The sequence below is a fragment of the Nicotiana tomentosiformis genome, chromosome 4 (assembly GCF_000390325.3).
Source record: "Nicotiana tomentosiformis chromosome 4, ASM39032v3, whole genome shotgun sequence".
NCBI classification, from domain to species: domain Eukaryota; kingdom Viridiplantae; phylum Streptophyta; class Magnoliopsida; order Solanales; family Solanaceae; genus Nicotiana; species Nicotiana tomentosiformis.
This window is the reverse complement of record NC_090815.1, coordinates 101,214,757-101,236,234: the sequence shown is the minus strand read 5'-3', so window position 1 is coordinate 101,236,234 and position 21,478 is coordinate 101,214,757.

Genomic DNA, 21,478 nt, shown 5'->3' with positions numbered 1-21,478 from the left:
ATCCAGGTGTTCCCGGACATAGGGGGTATTGATCATTTTGCGCAGTTGATTTTCAGGAGATTTTGAGGTAGCTGCCGTGTTCCGCAGACCTTTTCTGTCCTTCTCTATCTCTTTGTTTACTATATTTGGTCTCAGACTATTATAGATCGTATTTTCCAGACATGTATTCATATTAGATGCTCATGTACTCAGTGACACCAGGTTTTGGGGAGTGTTCGTGTTAGTATTTATGAAATTTTGTATTGTATTAAATTATTGTATTTTCAAACTTAAGAGAAATTGTGGTTTATCGAGATTATCGGCTTGCCTAGTATCGAGATAGGCGCTATCACGACAGGTTGGGATTTTGGGTCGTGACACAATCAACCCTACTTCTATGACTTTTTTGTAGAATGAAGCAAGTAAGAGAACAAACTGAAAGAAGAAGAACTACAGTAGATCAAACTCCCGAATATGATTAATATTTATCATTTTGAAACTTAATTTTATGTTAACTTTTATGTTATAATGCAAACACATCTTTTGAATATTATTTACTGTCACGATCCAAAATTCCGTCACATGCGTCGTGATGGCACCTAGTCTCTAAGACTAGGTAAGCCTATTTCAATTACATTTTGAAGTCATTTTTTTTATTTTGAATTAAATAAGTAATCAAAATTATCAGTGGAACAAATATGAATATACAACCTCCCAGAACTGGTAGTACTGAGTCACGAACTCTAACTGAATACATGGGATGATCACGAGGATCGAATATACAATATTGTTTGATTAAAATTTAATAGTACAATAAAATGAAAAGACTCCAAGGGACTGCGACGACCAAGCAGTTCTGCCTTGAATCCTTACGATCCCGCTTAAACTCTGCCCAAGTCCGATATCTCCAATACCTGGCTCTGCATAAAAAAATATATAGAAGTGTAGTATGAGTACACCACGCTCGGTACCCAGTAAGTATCAAGACTAACCTCAATGGAGTAGAGACGAGGTACCGTCAAGACACTCACTAGTCTAATAACCCGTGCAATATAATATACAAAATAATAGAAAACAAATAACAATAAGGGCAACATAAAACAACCAGTGATATGCACAACAGAACAACAAGAATACCATTAATATCGCTCAACAAATAATAAATACAAGTGCACCCAATTAAATCAAGTTTTTCAATTAAATATCTTTCATATATAATTCTTACGAATAAAACTCTTTTTCAAATATAATTTCGTCAAATAAATATCTTTCAAATACAATTCTTCCATATAATTCTTTTTGAATAAAAATCCTTCCAAATAAATATTTTGAATATAACTCTTTCAATTAAAAAGTCACCATGTGACACCTCATTTTATAATCATAAAAAAAATACGGGTCTCAACCTATTTTTATATTTTTTGTAAACACGGATCTAAGCCCATTTTCATATTTCCATACCACTTCGTGCCCATAATAAAAGCATCATATTTCCTCGGCATCTCGTGCCCCATTTTCATATCACAATTGCACGGACAGTTCACGTGCCAATATTATTATCAATTAATCACAGCACCTCGTGCCCACATTTCATATCACAACTGCACGGACAATTCACATTCCAATATCCCCATTATTTACTTACGGCACCTTGTGCTCACATTTCATTTTATAATCCGCTTGGCCATAGTCACAGGCTCCCAATTTCAACATAAATCAGATTATTATCAATTTTCCAACAACAAGACAAATTACACGAGGTATAAAAATAAACACAAAAAAAATCACAAAATCACATGAAAATCACCAATATCACAACTCCACATCATCACATATCATCCCTGACAATAGCCGCCCTTATCGCTCCTATTGCCACCCTTATCGCTCCTATAGCCACCCTTATCGCTCCACCCAGACAATATCACTAGCCACCCTTATCGCTCTGCCCAGACAATATTCCAACAAACACAACAACAGTAAAATGCCACCCTTATACCCACATCATATCAATGGTGAAATGCCGCCCTTATCTTCCCAAAATAATAACTCACACAACACAACAATTTACACGGAAAATTACCACGACATCATAATAAAATCAATTCATATCACAATTTGCCAAATGGCCACAATCAAAGTTCCAAAGATACAACCAAATAAATCGATTTCACAACAAATAGCCGAAGGCTCCACACAATGTGTATATCACCACAAAAATAATCCACCGAGATAGAAATTATTCAACATAAAGCAAAGCCTTCATTAATCTAAATTTAGATAATTATATTAATACGTCTTGTTAAGCTTGCTAAATTTATTATTTGCAGAGAAAAAATCCATAATAAAATTAAATCCCAAGAAATATCAAATCATCAAATTCACGGAATCCACATAATTATACAAGAAATAATCACCTCAAATTGTCATACGAAAATAAATTCAATAAATGCAAATTGAAGCATGGAAAACAAATGATTAGATAAATGCCGACCAATATCCAATTTACTACAAAATATGTCTAAGACTTTAACCTAATATATTTTGCACATATAAGCCCGAGTACGCACTCGTCACCTCGCGTACACGGCTTTTCACATTTCACAAATAACACATAAGACTCAATGCCTAAGGGGTAATTCCCCACTCGAGGTTATGCAAGACACTTACCTTTTTGAAGTTAGGCCGATATTCCACAAATTAATTGTATAACATCATTAAAATTCATCGGAAACAATTCCGAATAATAACCCGTTGACTTAAAAATTTATTCCAAAAAGTCAACAAAAGTCAACGCGGGACCCTCTTCTCGGAACCAGACATAATTTTCATGAAATCCGAACACCCATTCCGATACGAGTTCAACTATACCAATTTTATCGAATTCCAATAACAGCTCGACCTCCAATTCTTAAATTTTCGTTTTTGGAAGATTTTACAAAAATCTTGATTTCCTCCATTTAAATCTGAATTAAATGATGGATTCAAAGGCATAATCATGAAAATTAATCAAAACTGGATAAGAATCACTTACCCCAAACACCCACGCAAGAATCTCTCCAATAATCGCCTTCTACCGAGCTCCCAATTGATTTTTGTGTTATGAACTCAAAACCACCGCTTTGGAACTTTTAATTCTGCCCAGATATGCCTTCTTCGCGTTTGCGATATCCACGTCACGTTCGCGATGCCTTCCGACCTCTGCCCTTTGCGTTCGCGAGACACGAGCCGCATTCGCAAAGGCTTAACGCCAGGCAGGCCCCAGCTCCCTTTCCTCTTCGCGCTCGCGTCAGCCCACTCACGTTCGCGTAGGTTTCCCCAGTCTATTCTTCGCGTTCGCATCTCCTTGCTCGCGTGCGCGATGAGTAAATTCCAGCAGTCCAAATTCTTTCTTCGCGAACGCGAGAGACCCTTCTCGTTCGCGAAGAACAATACCAGATATCAGTTCCAGTAGTTGCAAAACAAGGAAAAAATGATCTGAAACTATCTCGAAACTCACCTGAGACCCCCGGGAACTCAACCAAATATACCAACAAGTCCTAAAATACCATACGAACTTAGTCGAACCTTCAAATCACCTCAAACAACGCTAAAATGACGAATCGTACCTCAAATCCAAATATATGAACTTTGAACTTTCAAATTCTATATCTTGTGCCGAAACACATCAAATCAATCCAGAATGACTTTAAATTTTGCACACAAGTCATAATTGATATTATGAAGCTATTTAAATTTTCAGAATCGGATTCCGACAACGATATCAAAAAGTCAACCAAACTTTCCAAAAATCAACTTTCGCCATTTCAAGCTTGATTCCACTACGGACCCCCAAAAAATTTTCCGGACACGCTCCTAAGTCCAAAATTACCATACGGAGCTAACGGAACTGGCAGAACTCCATTCCGAAGTCGTCTTCACACAGTTCCCACTACGGTCAAAATCCTAAAACTTAAACTTCCGTTTTAGGGATCAAGTATCCCAAATCACTCTGAATCATCCGGTAACTGAATTCAACCACGCACGCAAGTCAATACACGTAATACGAAGCTGCTTAGGGCCTTATGCCATCGAACGGGACTTAAATTCTTGAAACGACAAGTCGGGTAGTTACATTTATGTTATTTTTAAAAATCTAATTTCATTAACACAAGGGACACGCGTGTACGCTAAGACTAGTATTATATTAAAAGCATGAAGGCCCTTACAAAATACCGTTCGCCTTTTTCATCCTTTTAAATATAGAATTCACACTAGACAAAATTGTCATTTGGGTATAATTTCTAATATTTAGGAATTGTCATTTATGTAGAAATCCCTAATTTAGCAATTTAATTTTTTCTTTATATAAATTTCATTTATTTAAATCCTTTCTTATTTCAACTAGCCATGTATCACATCATAATAATTACTATAACTTTAACTTAAACTAGGATTCTTCAGCAGTAGAGTTTACATCTTGAAAGATTAGGTTCTCCTTTTTTTCCCCTTTCCGGTGTTTACTTATTTTAGGAACACAAATTGCTTCCTTCTCGAGGAATGAATAGACTATGCCTCTCAATGACTACCTAAAGGAGCGATTATAGATAAGTTGGTTTAAAATTAAAATTTATGTACGAAACAAACGAAGGATCGAACAAAGAACATAAACATCAAAAGTTCAAATAGAAAATATCACCTTTGATGACTCTTCGAGGAAGATTGTTGCTGGCCGTATACCATTAAATTGAGGGTTCTTTTAATTTTCATCCATTTAATTTTCTTTTCCCTTTTGGATCTTTGAGAACAAAGCATAATAATGTAACGACCTGGCCGGTCGTTTTGCGATCTAGCGCGTCGTTCGGCGGTTTGAGGCATTGAGTAATTTCACCTCAGGTATTATGACTTATACATGTGGTCGGAATTGAATTTCGAAAAGTTCGGAGTTGATTTGGAAAAAATATTCTAATTTTGGAAGCTCTAAGTTCTAAGTTGAAAGAATTGACTAAGGTTTGACTTTTGAGTAGACGACCTCGGAATCGGGATTTGAAGGTTCCAATAGGTTCGTATAATGATTTCGGATTTGAAATATCAAAAATGTTGACCACAATTTTCTTAAAAGATACTCCCTCTGTTTCAATTTAGATGAGTTAGTTGACTCGGTACAGAGTTTAAGAAAAAAAAGATTTTTAAAACTTGGACTCTTAAAAGTTTAAGGGGTAAATGTGATGACCCAAAATGTCATCTTTAAATTTAATAAGTAATTCTGTGTTCTAAGAACTCGAAAAATACCATTTATCATTCCTCGACTTGCGTGCGCAGTCCGTACATTTTTTCGGAAAGTGTTTATGTGAAAAATGGATTAAAATGGGAAATAGAGCTTTAAAACTCAACTAAGTTGACTTTGGTCAATATTTTGGCGAGACCTATACCGGGCTCCGAAACCCGAATTTGGCGAGAATCGAAGTTGATTTGACGTGATTCGGACGTCCGGTTGTAAAAATATAAGTTTTAAAGTTTTCTTGAAAACTTCCTTTGATTTGGTATCCGATTCGTAATTCTAGGTGTTATTTTAGCGATTCGATCACGCGAGCAAGTTTGTATAATATTTTAGAACTTGTGTGCATGTTTGGTTTGGAGCCTCGAGGGCTCGGGTGAGTTTCGGATAGGCTACGGGATGATTTCAGACTTAGGAAATCTGCTTTTCTGCAGACTTCAGGCTTCTGGTGTGTTCTTCTTCGCGTTCGCGAAGGTACTCTCGCGAACACGAAGAGCAAATTGGGCTGGCACGTGCTGTGCTTCGCGTTCGTGACATAGTGACCGCGTTCGCGAAGGCTTGAGATTCAAAGCTTCGCCTTCGCGATAGAAGCCTCGCGTTCGCGAAGGGAAAGAGACTGTCCAGGAAAATTAGCTTTCGCGTTCGCGAAGGGCATCTCGCGTTTGCGAAGGCCAAGCAAGGCAAGCTTCGCGTTCGCGAAGAGTAAAATTTGACAGCACATAATTGTGCTTCGCGAACCCGAGGCACTGATCGCGTTTGCGAAGGGTAAAAATCCCAGAAACAGAACTTAAGTTCTGGAAATGGGGTTTCGACCCATTTTCAATTCTTTCCCATTTTTGAGCTCGGGTAAGGCGATTTTTGGGTGATTTTAACTGAAAAACATTGGGGTAAGTGTTCCTTATTCTATATTGATTATATTTCATGATTTTATACTCATTTATATCATGAATCCGTGAATTTATGGAAGAAAAATTAGATTTTTATAAAATCTTCCAAAAATAAAAGTTTAAGATTTGAAGGTCCATTTGATATCGGAATTGGACAAATTTGGTATGGTTGAACTCGTATCGGAACGGGTGTTCGGATTTTGTGAGTTTTTTCGAGATTTGAGACATGGGTCCCACTGCCAAATATTTTAATGAATTTCGGATTTTTATCCGGAAAATTTGTAAATTCATATGGAATTAATTCCTATGTTTAGTATTGAATATATTGAATTGTTTGTGAATAGATTTGAAGCTTTCGGAGGTAAATTTAAAAGGAAAAGATGTGGTTGAATAATTGATTGGAAATTGCAAAGCGAGGTAAGTATCGGGGTTAACCTTGACTTGAGGAAATAGAACCCTTAAATTGTTTGTTATGTGAATTGCATGTAAACGATGTATAGGCGAGGTGACGAGTATCTATACGTCGTCAAATTAATTGTTTGCCTGCTTACTTGAAAAATCACAAATTATTTTTAATCATAAATTAATTATTATAATAATTGTTTCTCTCTTATTCTTTGCAAATATAAATTCTTGAATTCCTACATTAATCGTTACATGCTATTTGAATTATGTGCCTTAATTGTTATTTGACATTTAGCATAATAAATATTAAACTGCCTATTTGCTTCCTGATTTCCATAATAATTTGCTATTTGTCATTGTTTGCTCCATAATTAAACCATAATTATTGTATGCTTGTTGTCTTGAAATTTTATATTAATTGTTACATTTATTGGGAAAATTTCTTCTATAAGAATTGGTAAATGAAAATGTTGGAGGAGCGGGTTGCACGCCGCAACATGATTAATTATAATGAATATATTGGAGGATCGGGTTGCACGCCGCAACAGACTTATTAAAAGTCTATATTGGAGAATAGGGTTGCACACCGTAACAGACTTATTAAAAGTCAATATTGGAGGATCGGGTTGCACGCCGCAATAGACTTGATTAAAATGAATATGTTGGAGGAGCGGGTTGCATGCCGCAACAGAACTGAATGTGAATATATTGTGAGAGCGGGTTGCACGCTGCAACAGAATTAAATGTGAATATATTGTGAGAGCGGGTTGCACGGTGCAACAGCCATCTCACAGGCTGGGGGAGGAGCACAAACTCCCACTACTCCCGCTCCGGAGCAAATGGCTCCCTAGAATCAGGCTCCAGCAACCCCGCCAATTGGGGTAGTTCAGCCGGTTGTTGCGGCACAGACCGGTGTTAGGCCCGCCATGTCTTTTGAGGCCTTATTGAGACTGGATAAGTTCACTAAGCTCTTTCCAGTTCACTTAAGTGGTACACCTTCTGAGGACCCACAAGATTATCTTGAACGCTGCCATGAGGTGCTGCGAAACATGGGTATAGTTGAGACCAATGGAGTTGATTTTGTTGTATTCCAGATGACGGGTTCTGCCAAGAGGTGGTGGAGAGATTACACATTGACCCGACCAGTCATATCACCTGCACTTACCTGGGAGCAGTTCTCTCAGCTATTTCTAGAGAAGTTCCTCCCTATCACATTGAGAAAGGAATTCCGCAAGCAATTCGAGCGTCTACAGCAGGGCAGTATGACTGTTACTCAGTATGAGTCCTGTTTTGTGGATTTGGCCCGTCATGCTCTCCTTTTACTACCTACGGAGGGAGAGAGAGTGAGGAGGTTCATTGAGGGACTCACTCACCCTATTAGACTTTAGATGGCCAAGGAGACCGAAAGTGAGATTTCTTTTCAGGTGGCTGCTAATGTCGCAAGGAGGGTCGAAATGGTTCTTGCACAGGAAAGAGGGCAGAGGTCCGATAAAAGGCCTCGTCAGTTCGGTGGTTACAGTGGTGCCTCGTCTGGAGGCTGGGGTAATTTTGGTAGGGGTCATCCTCCCAGACCATTTCATTCACACTTCATGTATCTCCCGGTGCTTCAGGGAGTCACGGTCCTATTATGCCTTACTCTGGGCAGCTAGTATTCAGTGCACATTAAGCTCCTATCAGTGCACCACCACTCCAAAGTTACTACAGTGGTTATCCGGCCCATCTGGGTCAGCTTCAGCTTCAGCAGCCACGGCATCAGGATGGGTGTTATGAGTGTGGGAACATTGGTCACATCAGGAGGTATTGCCCTAGATTGGCGAGTAACAGATCTCGGCAAGATTCTCGTGCCATCATACCGGCACCGGTTGCTTCACCGCCTGCTCAGCCAGCTAGAGGTGGAGGTCAGGCCATTAGAGGTGGAGGTCAAACCGTTAGAGGTGGAAGCCAGCCAGTTAGAGGCCGTCCCAGAGACGCAGTTTATAGTGGTGGGGCCCAGTTCCGGTTTTATGCTTTTCCAGCTAGGCCTGAGGCCGAGTCATCTGATGCTGTGATCACAGGTATTATTCCAGTTTGCCATAGAGATGCTTCAGTTCTATTTGATCCAGGATCTACTTATTCCTATGTGTCCTCCTATTTTGCTTCATATTTGGTTGTGCCTTGTGATTCTCTAAGTGCTTCTGTGTGTGTATCTACACCGGTGAGAGACTCTGTGGTAGTAGATCATGTCCATCGTTCGTGTGTGGTTACTATTGGTAATCTTGAAACTAGTGTGGATCTTCTACTCCTTGATATGGTAGATTTTGATGTCATCTTGGGTATGGATTGGTTGTTTCCTTATCATGCTATATTGGACTGTCATGCCAAGATAGTGACCCTAGCTATGTCGGGGTTACCTCAATTAGAGTGGAAAGGAACTCCTGGCCATTCTGCCAGCAGGGTTATTTCTTATATGAAAGCTCGGCCTATGGTAGAGAAAGGATGTCTAGCCTATTTGGCTTATATTCGTGATCCCAGTGCGGATGTCCCTTCAATGGACTCAGTACCAGTTGTTCATGAATTTTCAGAAGTATTTCATGTAGATCTGTCGGGGATGCCACCCGACAGAGATATTGACTTCTGTATTGATTTGGCTCCGGGCACTCAGCCCATTTCTATTCCACCATACTGTATGGCCCCGCCAGAGTTGAAAGAATTGAAAGAGCAGTTACAAGACTTGCTTGATCAGGGATTCATTAGACCCAGTGTCTCGCCCTGGGGTGCACCAGTATTATTTGTAAAGAAGAAAGATGGCTCGATACGGATGTGTATAGACTATCGGCAGTTGAACAAGGCCACTATCAAAAACAAATATCCGCTATCAAGAATTGATGACTTATTTGATCAGCTTCAGGGTGCCAAGGTATTTTTGAAAATTGATTTGAGATCTGGTTACCATCAGTTGACGATTAGGGCATCTAATGTCCCTAAGATAGCTTTTCGGACTCGAAACGGGGATTACGAGTTCCTAGTGATGTCATTTGGGTTGACAAATGCTCCAGCAGCATTTATGGATTTGATGAATCGGGTTCTCAAGCCTTATTTGGATTCTTTTGTGGTTATATTCATTGATGATATCTCGATTTACTCAAGCAGTCGAGAGGAGCATGAGCAGAATCTTCGAAGTGTGCTTCACACCTTGAAGAATAATCAGTTATATGCCAAATTTTCAAAATGTGAGTTTTGGTTAGACTCAGTTGCCTTTTTGGGACATGTTGTATCGGCAAAAGGCATAAAGGTGGAGGATCCTAAGAAGATTGAGGCTATTCAGAATTGGCCTAGACCTACTTCGGTTATAGAGATCCGGAGTTTCCTGGGTTTGGCAGGTTATTATAGCAAGTCCATTGAACAGATTGACCCAGAAAGGTGTTCCATTCAAATGGTCAGACGAGTGTGAGTTGAGCTTTCAGAAGCTCAAGGCCGCTTTGACTACGGCGCCAGTATTGGTATTACCCACAGTCTCAGGATCATATATGGTATATTGTGACGCATCTCACATTGGGCTTGGTGCAGTATTAATGCAAGATGGCAAGGTAATTGCATATGCGTCGCGGTAGTTGAAAGTTCACGAGAAGAATTATCATGTTCATGACTTAGAATTGGCAGCCATTGTTCATGCGTTGAAGATTTGGATGCACTACCTCTATGGTGTCTCGTATGAGGTATTTACTGATCATCGTAGCCTTCAGTATCTGTTCAAACAAAAAGATCTTAATTTGAGGCAGAGAAGATGGTTGGAGTTATTGAAAGTCTATGATATCACCATTTTGTATCACCTCGGAAAGGCCAATGTGGTGGCTGATGCTTTGAGTAGAAAGGCTGTGAGTATGGGCAGTCTTGCGTATATTCCGGTTGGTGAGAGGCCATTAGCTGCAGATGTTCAGACTTTAGCTAATCAGTTCGTGAGGTTAGATGTTTCAAAACCCAGTCGGGTTCTAGCTTGTACGGTCGCTCGGTCTTCTTTATATGAGTGCATCAGAGAGAGGCAGTATGATGATCCTTATTTACTTGTCCTTAAGGACACGGTGCGGCACGGTGATGCCAAACAGGTTGATGTGGGGGAAGATGGAGTTCTGCGAATGTAGGGCCGTATTTGTTTGCCTAATGTGGATGGGCTTTGTGAATTAATTCTTGAAGAAGCACACAGTTCCAGGTATTCTATTCATCCAGGTACCGCTAAAATGTATTAAGATTTGCGGCAATATTATTGGTGGAGGAGAATGAAAAATGATATAGTTGCACATGTAGCTCGGTGTCTGAATTGTCAGCAAGTTATGTACGAGCATCAAAGACCTGGTGGTTTGCTTCAGAAGTTAGAAATTCCTGAGTGGAAGTGAGAGCGTATCACTATGGATTTTGTTGTTGGGATCCCACGGACACAGAGAAAATTTGACGCAGTTTGGGTCATTGTGGGCAGGTTGACCAAGTCAGCCCATTTCATTCCAGTGGCAGTTACCTATTTTTCAGAGAGGTTAGATGAAATTTACATTCGTGAGATTGTCCGCCTTCACGGCGTGCCCGTGTCTATTATTTCAGATCGAGGTACGCAGTTTACCTCACATTTTTGGAGGGCTGTACAGCGTGAGTTAGGCACGCAGGTGGAGTTGAGTACAACATTTCATCCACAGACAGACGGACAGTCAGAACGCACTATTTAGATATTGGAAGATATGCTTCGCGCTTGTGTTATAAACTTTGGAGGTTCTTGGGATCATTTCTTACCACTTGCGGAGTTTGCTTATAATAATAGCTACCAGTCGAGCATTCAGATGGCTCCATATGAGGCATTATACGGAAGGCGATGCCGATCGCCAGTTGGTTGGTTTGAACCGGGAGAGGCTCGGTTGTTGGGTACCGATTTGGTACAGGATGCCTTGGATAAGGTCAAGATTATTCAGGATCGACTTCGCACAGCTCAGTCTAGGCAAAAGAGTTATGCCGACCGTAAAGTTCGTGATATTGCATTCATGGTTGGAGAACGAATATTGCTCTGAATTACACCTATGAAAGGTGTAATGAGGTTCGGAAAGAAGGGCAAGTTGAGCCCTAGGTATATCGGACCCTTTGAAATTCTTGAAAGGGTGGGTGAAGTAGCCTATAGGCTTGCATTTGTCACGACCCCAAATTCCTTCCGTAGGATGTCGTGATGGCACCTAGTCTCTAAGACTAGGTAAGCCTATCAATGCGGAATAATAATAAATATCTGAAATAAATAAACTACAATTCAAACAATTTCAACTCCCAAAACCCGGTAGAAATAAATCACAAGCTTCTAAGAATTTATTCTCAATGTCTCTATATGTCAAGGTCTAAATAAAATATAAGGAAGCAACATAAAATGATAGAAGGGGACTCCGGAGTCTGCGGACGCTGGCAGATATACCTCGAAGTCTCCGTGCGCAGGTAACTCACTGACGTCTAGGCTGGTAAAATGTACCTGGATCTGCACAAAAAGATGTGCAGAAGCGTAGTATGAGTACACCACAGCGGTACCCAGTAAGTGCCAAGCCTAACCTCGGTAGAGTAGTGACGAGGTCAGGTGAGGCCCTACTGGAATATAATAATGGCATGGTAAAATGTTTATCAATATAGTAAAATAAAATGACATTGAAAATGAATCAAATAGTATGTCACATTTAATGACACCAAATAATTACAAATAATATCTCGTGGAATCAAAACAGAATTTTCTTCAACTTTATGAAAATCACAACAATTAATCGAAAGCAACTATGGCCATAAATCAATATCAATAAGGGCACTACCGAGGTACCGCCTCGTAGTCCCAAATTATAAATAATTTCACAATATCTCATTTTCTTATATCACCACGGGAGCCTTCACAATTTATTTAAAGAAAATATTTTTTTTCCCGAAATAGCATCCCGCGTTTTAGCCACCCTTATCACACCGCATGACTTCTAGACCCCTACTAGCCACGTGTATCAGGCCACCCTTATCTCACCGCATGCGCTTCAATACCCAGACCTTATACCACCGCATGCGTATCAATATCACAATATATCACAATTTGCATCTCAAGTGCCCAATATTTTAATTTTCCACAAAAAAAAAATCAACAACAATATTTTTCAATAATAAAGAGCTCACGGCTCATCCAGAATAATCCAAAAAATAAAATCTTACGAAAATATTCAAGAATAAATAATTCAGGAAAATAATATTTCAAATTTTTAATACGTTGCTTCAATATCAAATTTAAAAATGTCAAATACTTCATATTAATAATATTTAATTTAAAGAAAATCAACCTTCAATAATGCACAGTATAAAGAAAACCAAGTTTCAATTAAACAAGTAAAACAATTAGCAGGAAAAGGCAAACAAATTTAAAATATATATATATATATATATATATATATATCACAGATCAATGATGAAGAATATAACAAGATAAAATAATTTAATAAATGCGCAACAATGATCTACACAATTTAAAAATATAATCTTTTACATTTAGCCCGTGTACTCTCTCGTCACCTCGTATACACGACTTTCAACACATTTCAATAATCACATTAATATCAATTCTAGGAAAAATTTCCCCCACACAAGGTTAGACAAGTCACTTACCTCGACTTGCTCCAATTTAATCAAGTATTATGTTTTTTCCTCGATTTTCCGACTCCGATCGACTCATATCTAGTCATAATCAATTCGATACAATCAACAAAAATTATAGTAATCAATTTCATAAGAAAATATTATATTTTTCAATAAAATCCGAAATTAGCTCAAAATTTTCCCGTAGGGCCCACATCTCGGAATCCGGCGAAAGTTACGAAATATGAACGCCCATTCAACCACAAGTCTAACCATACCAAAATGACTAAATTCCAATAACGATTCGACCCTCAAATCCACAAATCTATCCAAGAGGGTTTTCGAATTTTTTCCAACTTAAATCACCAATTAAATGTTAAAAACAGTGATGGATTCGGGTAATCTAACTAAGATTGAGATAAGAACACTTACCCCAATGTTTTTCCTTGAAGATATATCAAAAATTGCCTATGCTCAAGCTCCAAGTTGTTAAAAATGGCAAATGGGACGAAGCCCCCCTATTTTTATAACTTACGGATCTGACCAGGCTGACCTCGATCGTGGGGTCCGATCCTGGACCTCGATCATGGGATCATGGGGAGTCCGATTAAGGGGAGTCCGATCTTGGTCCTCGATCATGGACCTCGGTCATGGCCTTCGATCATAGCTTCGATCATGGCCCTCGACCCTGGGGCTCGATCACAGCCATCAATCCTCGCTATCGATCATGACTTCGATCTTTATGGCCTTCGATCACTGGCCTTGGTCATAGCTCTCGATCCCGGGCCTTCGATCAGTGGCCTTCGATCATGGCTCTCGAGCCTGCCATCGATCATGGATCTCGAGCCTGCCATCGATCATGGATCTCGAGCCTGCCTTCGATCCTCAGGAAGTTTGATTTTTTGACAGCATTTCCAACAGAAAATTGCAGCAGCTTTTATAGCAGCTGTTTAAGTCCCGTTTGATCCGTTAACCATCCGAAACTCACCCGAGGCCCTCGGGACCTCAACCCAATACACCAACAAGTCCTAAAACATCATACGAACTTATTTGAAACCTCAAATCACATCAAACAACGCTAAAATCACGAATCACACATAGATTCAAGTCTAATGAACTTTGAAACTTTCAATTTCTACAAACAACACCGGAACTTATCAAATCCAGTCCAAATGACCTCAAATTTTGCACGCAAGTCATAAATGACATAACGGAGCTATAAAAATTTTCAGAATCAGATTTTGACCCCGATATCAAAAAGTCAACCCCTCGGTCAAACTTTCCAAAAATTCAACTTTCGGCATTTCAAGCCTAATTCTACTATGGACTTCCATATAAAATTCCGATCACGCTGCTAAGTCCAAAATTACCATAAGAAGCTGTTGGAATCATCAAAATTCTATTCCGGGGTCATTTGCACATAATTCGACATCCAGTCACTATTTGAACTTAAACTTTAAATTTTTCATCAAAATTCCATATCTCGGGCTAGGGACCTCGGAATTTGATTCTGGGCATACGCCCAAGTCTCAATTCACGATACGGACCTACCTGAACTGTCAAAACACTGATCCAAGTCCGTTTGCTCAAAATGTTAACCAAAGTCAAATCAGTTGTGTTTTAAACATCTAATTCACATTTTAATCCATTTTTTCACCTGAAAACTTTTCGGAAAATTTTTACGGACTGCACACGCAAGTGGAGTAATGGTAAATAGTGCTTAGATCACATAATTAATCATTAAATTTAAAGATGACATTTTTGGTCATCGCATTCTCCACCTCTAAAACAAACGTTCGTCCTCGAACGGAGTTAGAAAAAGTACCTGAACTGGTGAATAAGTGTGGATAATAGCTGCGTATATCATGCTCGGCCTCCCAAGTTGCCTCCTCGACCGGATGACCCCTCCACTGAACCTTTACGGAAGCAATGTTCTTTGACCTCAGCTTTCGAACCTGCCTATCTAAAATAGCCACTGGTTTCTCAACATAAGATAGATCCTTGTCCAACTGAACCGAACTGAAGCCTAACACATGAGACGGATCGCCGTGATATTTCCGAAGCATAGAAACATGGAATACCGGATGAACCGTAGAAAGACTAGGTGGTAGTGCAAGTCTGTAAGCCACCTCTCTAACTCTCTCAAGAATCTCAAAAGGCCCAATATACCTAGGGCTCAACTTTCCCTTCTTCCCGAACCTCATCACACACTTCATAGGCAAAACCCAGAGCAATACCCTCTCACCAACCATGAATGCAACATCGCGAACCTTCCGACACGCATAACTCTTCTATCTAGATTGGGCTGTACGAAGTCGATCCTGAATCATCTTAACCTTTTCCAGGGCATCCTGAACCAAGTCTGTACCCAATAGTCTAGCCTCGCCCAGTTTGAACCAGCCCACTGGAGACCGGCATCGCCTACCATACAAGGCCTCATACGGAGCCATCTGAATGCTTGACTGGTAACTGTTGTTGTAAGCAAACTCCTCAAGTGGTAAGAACTGATACCAAGTACCCCCAAAATCTATCACACACGCACGAAGAATATCCTCCAGTATCTGAATAGTGCGTTCGGACTGCCCGTCCGTCTGAGGGTGAAATGATGTACTCAACTCTACCCGAGTACCCAACTCACGTTGTACTGCCCTCCAAAATCGTGAGGTAAACTGCGTACCCCGATCAGAGATGATAGATACCGGTACACCGTGAAGTCTGATAATCTCGCAAATATATACCTGAGCCAGCTGTTCTGAAGAGTAAGTAGTAATCACAGGAATGAAATGAGCTGATTTGGTTAGCCTATCCACAATCACCCAAACTGCATCAAACTTCCGCTGAGTCCGTGGGAGCCCAACAACGAAATCCATAGTGATTCGCTCCCATTTTCATTCTGGAATCTCTAACTTCTGAAGTAATCCACCCGGTCGCTGATTCTCATATTTCACCTGTTGACAATTTAGATACCGAGATACATACCCCATTATGTCTTTCTTCATCCGCCTCCACTAATAGTGTTGTCTCAAGTTCTGATATATCTTTGCAGCACCCGGATGAATGGAGTACCGCAAACTGTGAGCCTCCAGGAGAATCAACTCACGCAAGCCATGCACATTAGGTACACATAGCCTGCCCCGTATCCGTAATACATCGTCATCTACAATAGTGACTTCCTTGGCATCACCGTGTTGAACTGTATCCTTAAGGACAAGCAGATGGGGGTCATCATACTGGCGTTCCCTGATACGATCATAAAGAGAAGACTGAGAAACCACACAAGCCAAAACTTGACGGCTCGGAAACATCCAATCTAACAAACTGGTTGGCCAAGGCCTGAACATCCAAGGCCAAAGGCCTCTCTGCTACCGGTAAATATGCTAAGCTGCCCAAACTCTCCGCCTTACGACTCAAGGCATCGGCCACCACATTGTCCTTCCCAGGATGATAGAGAATAGTGATATCATAATCCTTAAGCAACTCCAACCACCTCCGCTGCCGCAAGTTAAGATCCTTCTATTTAAACAGATGCTGTAGACTCCGATGATCGGTGTAGATCTCATAATGGACACCGTACAAATAATGCCGCCAAATTTTTAAGGCATGAACAATAGCTGCTAATTCCAGGTCATGTACAGCATAATTCTTCTCATGCACCTTTAATTGTCTGGACGCATAGGCAATCACCCTACCGTCTTGCATAGACACTGCGCCGAGACCAATACACGACGCGTCACAATACACAGTATAAGATCTTGTACCTGTAGGTAATACCAATACTGGGGCTATAGTCAAAGCTGTTTTGAGCTTTTGGAAGCTCTCCTCACATTCCTCGGTCCACCTGAACGGAGTACCCTTCTGGGTCAATTTAGTCATAGATGCAGCAATAGAAGAGAAACCCTTTACAAATCAGCGGTAATACCCAGCCAAACCAAGGAAACTCCTGATTTCCGTAACTGAGGACGGTCTGGACCAACTCTGCACTACTTCAATCTTCTTTGGATCTACCTTGATCCCCTCACACAAAACTATATGACCCAAAAATCCCACTGAATCAAGCCAGAATTCACACTTTGAAAATTTTGCATATAACTTCCTTTCTCTCAAAATCTGAAGCACAGTCCTCAGGTGTGGTTCATGATCTTCCCGACTCTGGGAATACACCAGAATGTCATCAATAAACACAATGATGAATGAATCAAGATAGGGTTGAAATACATTATTCATTAAGTGCATAAATATTGTTGTGGCGTTGGTCAGCCCAAAAGACATCACAAGGAACTCGTAATGACCGTACCGAGTCCTGAAAGCAGTCTTCGAAATATCTGGCTCCCGAATCTTCAACTGATGATAGCCTGAACATAAGTCAATTTTAGAGAATACCCTGGCACCCTGAAGTTGATCAAATAAGTCATCAATACATGGCAATGGATAAATGTTCTTCACTGTAACCTTGTTCAACTGGCAATAATCAATACACATCCATATAGAACCATCCTTCTTCTTTACAAATAAGACATGAGCACCCCACAGTGATACACTAGGCCGAATGAAACCCTTATTAAGCAATTCCTGTAACTGTTCTTTTAATTCTTTCAACTCTGTTGGAGCCAACCGGTATGGTGGAATAGAAATGGGCTGAGTACCCGGTAATAAATCAATACCAAAAACAATATCCCTGTCGGGTGGAATACCTGGAAGATCTGCTGGAAATACATCAGGAAAATCCCTTACTACAGGAACTGACTCTACAGTAGGAGTATCAATACTAACATCTCTCACATAGGCCAGATACGCATCACACCCCTTCTCAACCATTCGTTGAGCTTTAAGAAATGAAACAACCTTGCTAGGAACATGATCTGAGGTACCTCTCCACTCTAGCTGCGGAAGACCCGGCATAGCCAATGTCACCGTCTTGGCGTAACAATCAAGAATAGCATGATAGGGAGACAACCAGTCCATGCCCAAAATAATATCGAAATCCACCATACTGAGCAATAATAAATCAGCTCTGGTCTCAAAACCATTGATAACAATTAAACACGACCGATACACATGGTCCACAATAATGGATTCACCACGGGTGTAGATACATAAACAGAAGAACTCAAGTAATCATGTGATACGCCCAAATACGGGGCAAAATAAGATGACACATAAGAATAAGTGGAGCCTGGATCAAATAAAACTACTGCATCTCTATGACAGACCGGAATAATACCTGTGATAACATAATTGGATGCAACGACATCTATCCTAGGAGGAAGGGCATAATATCTGGCCTGGCCTCTCCCTCTAGGGCGACCTCTACCTGTTCGACCTCCACCTCTAGCTGGCTGTGCAGGTGGAGTGGCAACTGGTGCAGTAATCATGGCCTGAGAAGTTTGAGGACCCTGTGGAATAGGTGGGGCCTGAGAAATTTGTGGAGGAGCACCCCTCCTAAATCTGGGGTAATCTCTCATAATATGACGAGTGTCACCATACTCAAAACAAGCCCTCGGAGGACGTGGCTATTGGGACTGGCTCGAGCCTGATCGACTAGACTGTCCGCTGAAAGCAACCCGTACAGGAGGTACAGAAGACACTGGTGGTGCATAATATGGAACTTGAGGTCTGGGAGTAGTCGGAATACCACTGGAAGGTGGAAGTGCTGAATGAATAGGATGGCTCACATAACCTCTACCATGACGGGCTGCAACTGGGGCACGAGAATTATTATATGTTCCAGAACCTCGGGGTCTCTTAGCTTCCCTCTCTTCCCTCTCCCGAGTCTGCATACCTTCCAATCTTCTAGAAATTGACACCACCTGTTGGTATGTGATGTCCATATCTAGCTCTCAGGCCATATTGCATCTGATACTAGGGTGAAGACCCTTAATAAATCTGCGAACCCGCTCTCGAACAGTAGCAACTAAGGCTGGTGCATGCCTAGCCAAATCACTGAATCGGACCGCATACTCTAACACAGTCATAGAACCCTGGCGCAACTGCTCAAACTCTGTACGCCATGCATCCCTAAGACTCTGAGGAACATACTCCCTTAAGAACATATCCGAAAATTGAGTCCAAGTGAGTGATGATGCCTCAGCGGGACTATCCAACTCATATGCCTGCTACCACTAGTAGGCTGCTCCTCTAAATTGGAATGCAGTGAAAGAAACCCCGTCGGAATCCACAATACCCATAGTATGAAGGATACGGTGACATTTCTCCAGAAAACCCTGAGCATTCTCTGAAGCTAAACCGCTGAAAGTGGGAGGGTGGTACTTATTATACCTATCGAGCCTGAGCTGCTCCCCCTCTGAAATGGCTGTCCTAATATCAGGCCGAACTAGGACAACTGGTTGCACTGGTATAACCTATGGGGCATGGTCAACTTGGGCACGTGGCTCTAGAGTACGGGCGGCGGGAGTCTGCGCTCCTCCCCCAGCCTGAGATGTAGCAGGAGCAAGTGGAATTAATCCTGTCTGAGCTAAAATGCCATACATGCTCAAAAACTGGGCAAGAGTCTCCTGAAGAGCAGCAGTAGTAACAGGCGTCTCAGGTGCCTGCTCTCCAACTGGAACTACGGTTGGCTCTGGTGCAGCAGTTCGTGCAGGTGCTCTGGCTGCACTATGTGGTCTTCCTCGGCCTCTGGCTCGGCCTCTGCCCCGACCCCGGCCTCTTGCGGCTCCAACAGGGGGCGCGGGTGTTTGATCATCAGATCCAGTTGTGCGTCTCACCATCTGTGAGAGAATAGAAAGACAATTGTTTAAAATTTTGAAGTCAACAAATACGCACGATAAGGAATCAAAGAAGTGAATATTTCCTAACAGTTCCATAGCCTCTCGAAGATAAGTACAGACGTCTCTGTACCGATCCGCAAGACTTTACTAAACCTGCTTGTGACTCATAACACCTATGAACCTAATGCTCTGATACCAACTTGTCACGACCCCAAATTCCCTCCGTAGGATATTGTGATGGCACCTAGTCTCTAAGACTAGGTAAGCCTATCAATGCGGAATAATAATAAATATCTGAAATAAATAAACTACAATTCAAACAATTTCAACTCCCAAAACCCGGTAGAAATAAATCACAAGCTTCTAAGAATTTATTCTCAATGTCTCTATATGTCAAGGTCGAAAATTGATTTGAGATCTGGTTACCATCAGTTGAAGATTAGGGCATCTGAAGTCCCTAAGACAGCTTTTCGGACTCGGTATGGGCATTACGAGTACCTAGTGATGTCATTTGGGTTGACAAATGCTCCAGCAGCATTTATGGATTTGATGAATCGGGTGTTCAAGACTTATTTGGATTCTTTTGTGGTTATATTCATTGATGATATCTTGATTTACTCCAGCAGTCGAGAGGAGCATGAGCAGCATCTTCGAAGTGTGCTTCACACCTTGAAGAATAATCGGTTATATGCCAAATTTTCAAAATGTGAGTTTTGGTTAGACTCAGTTGCCTTTTTGGGACATGTTGTATCGGCAGAAGGCATAAAGGTGGAGGATCCTAAGAAGATTGAGGCTGTTCAGAATTGGCCTAGACCTACTTCGGTTATAGAGATCCGGAGTTTCCTGGGTTTGGCAGGTTATTATAGCAAGCCCATTGACCAGATTGACCCAGAAAGGTGTTCCATTCAGATGGTCAGACGAGTGTGAGTTGAGCTTTCAGAAGCTCAAGACCGCTTTGACTGCGACGCCAGTATTGGTATTACCCACAGGCTCAGGATCGTATACAGTATATTGTGACGCATTTCACATTGGGCTTGATGCAGTATTAATGCAAGATGGCAAGGTAATTGCATATACGTCGCGGTAGTTGAAAGTTCACGAGAAGAATTATCCTGTTCATGACTTAGAATTGGCAGCCATTGTTCATGCGCTGAAGATTTGAATGCACTACCTCTACGGTGTCTCGTATGAGGTATTTACTGATCATCGTAGCCTTCAGTATCTGTTCAAACAAAAAGATCTTAATTTGAGGCAGAGAAGATGGTTGGAGTTATTGAAAGTCTATGATATCACCATTTTGTATCACCCCGGAAAGGCCAATGTGGTGGCCGATGCTTTGAGTAGAAAGGCTGTGAGTGTGGGCAGTCTTGCGTACATTCCAGTTGGTGAGAGGCCATTAGCTGCAGATGTTCAGACATTAGCTAATCAGTTCGTGAGGTTAGATATTTCAGAACCCAGTCGGGTTCTAGCTTGTACAGTCGCTCGGTCTTCTTTATATGAGTGCATCAGAGAGAGGCAGTATGATGATCCTCATTTACTTGTCCTTAAGGACACGGTGCGGCACGCTGATGCCAAACAAGTTGATGTGGGGGAAGATGGAGTTCTGCGAATGAAGGGCCATATTTGTTTGC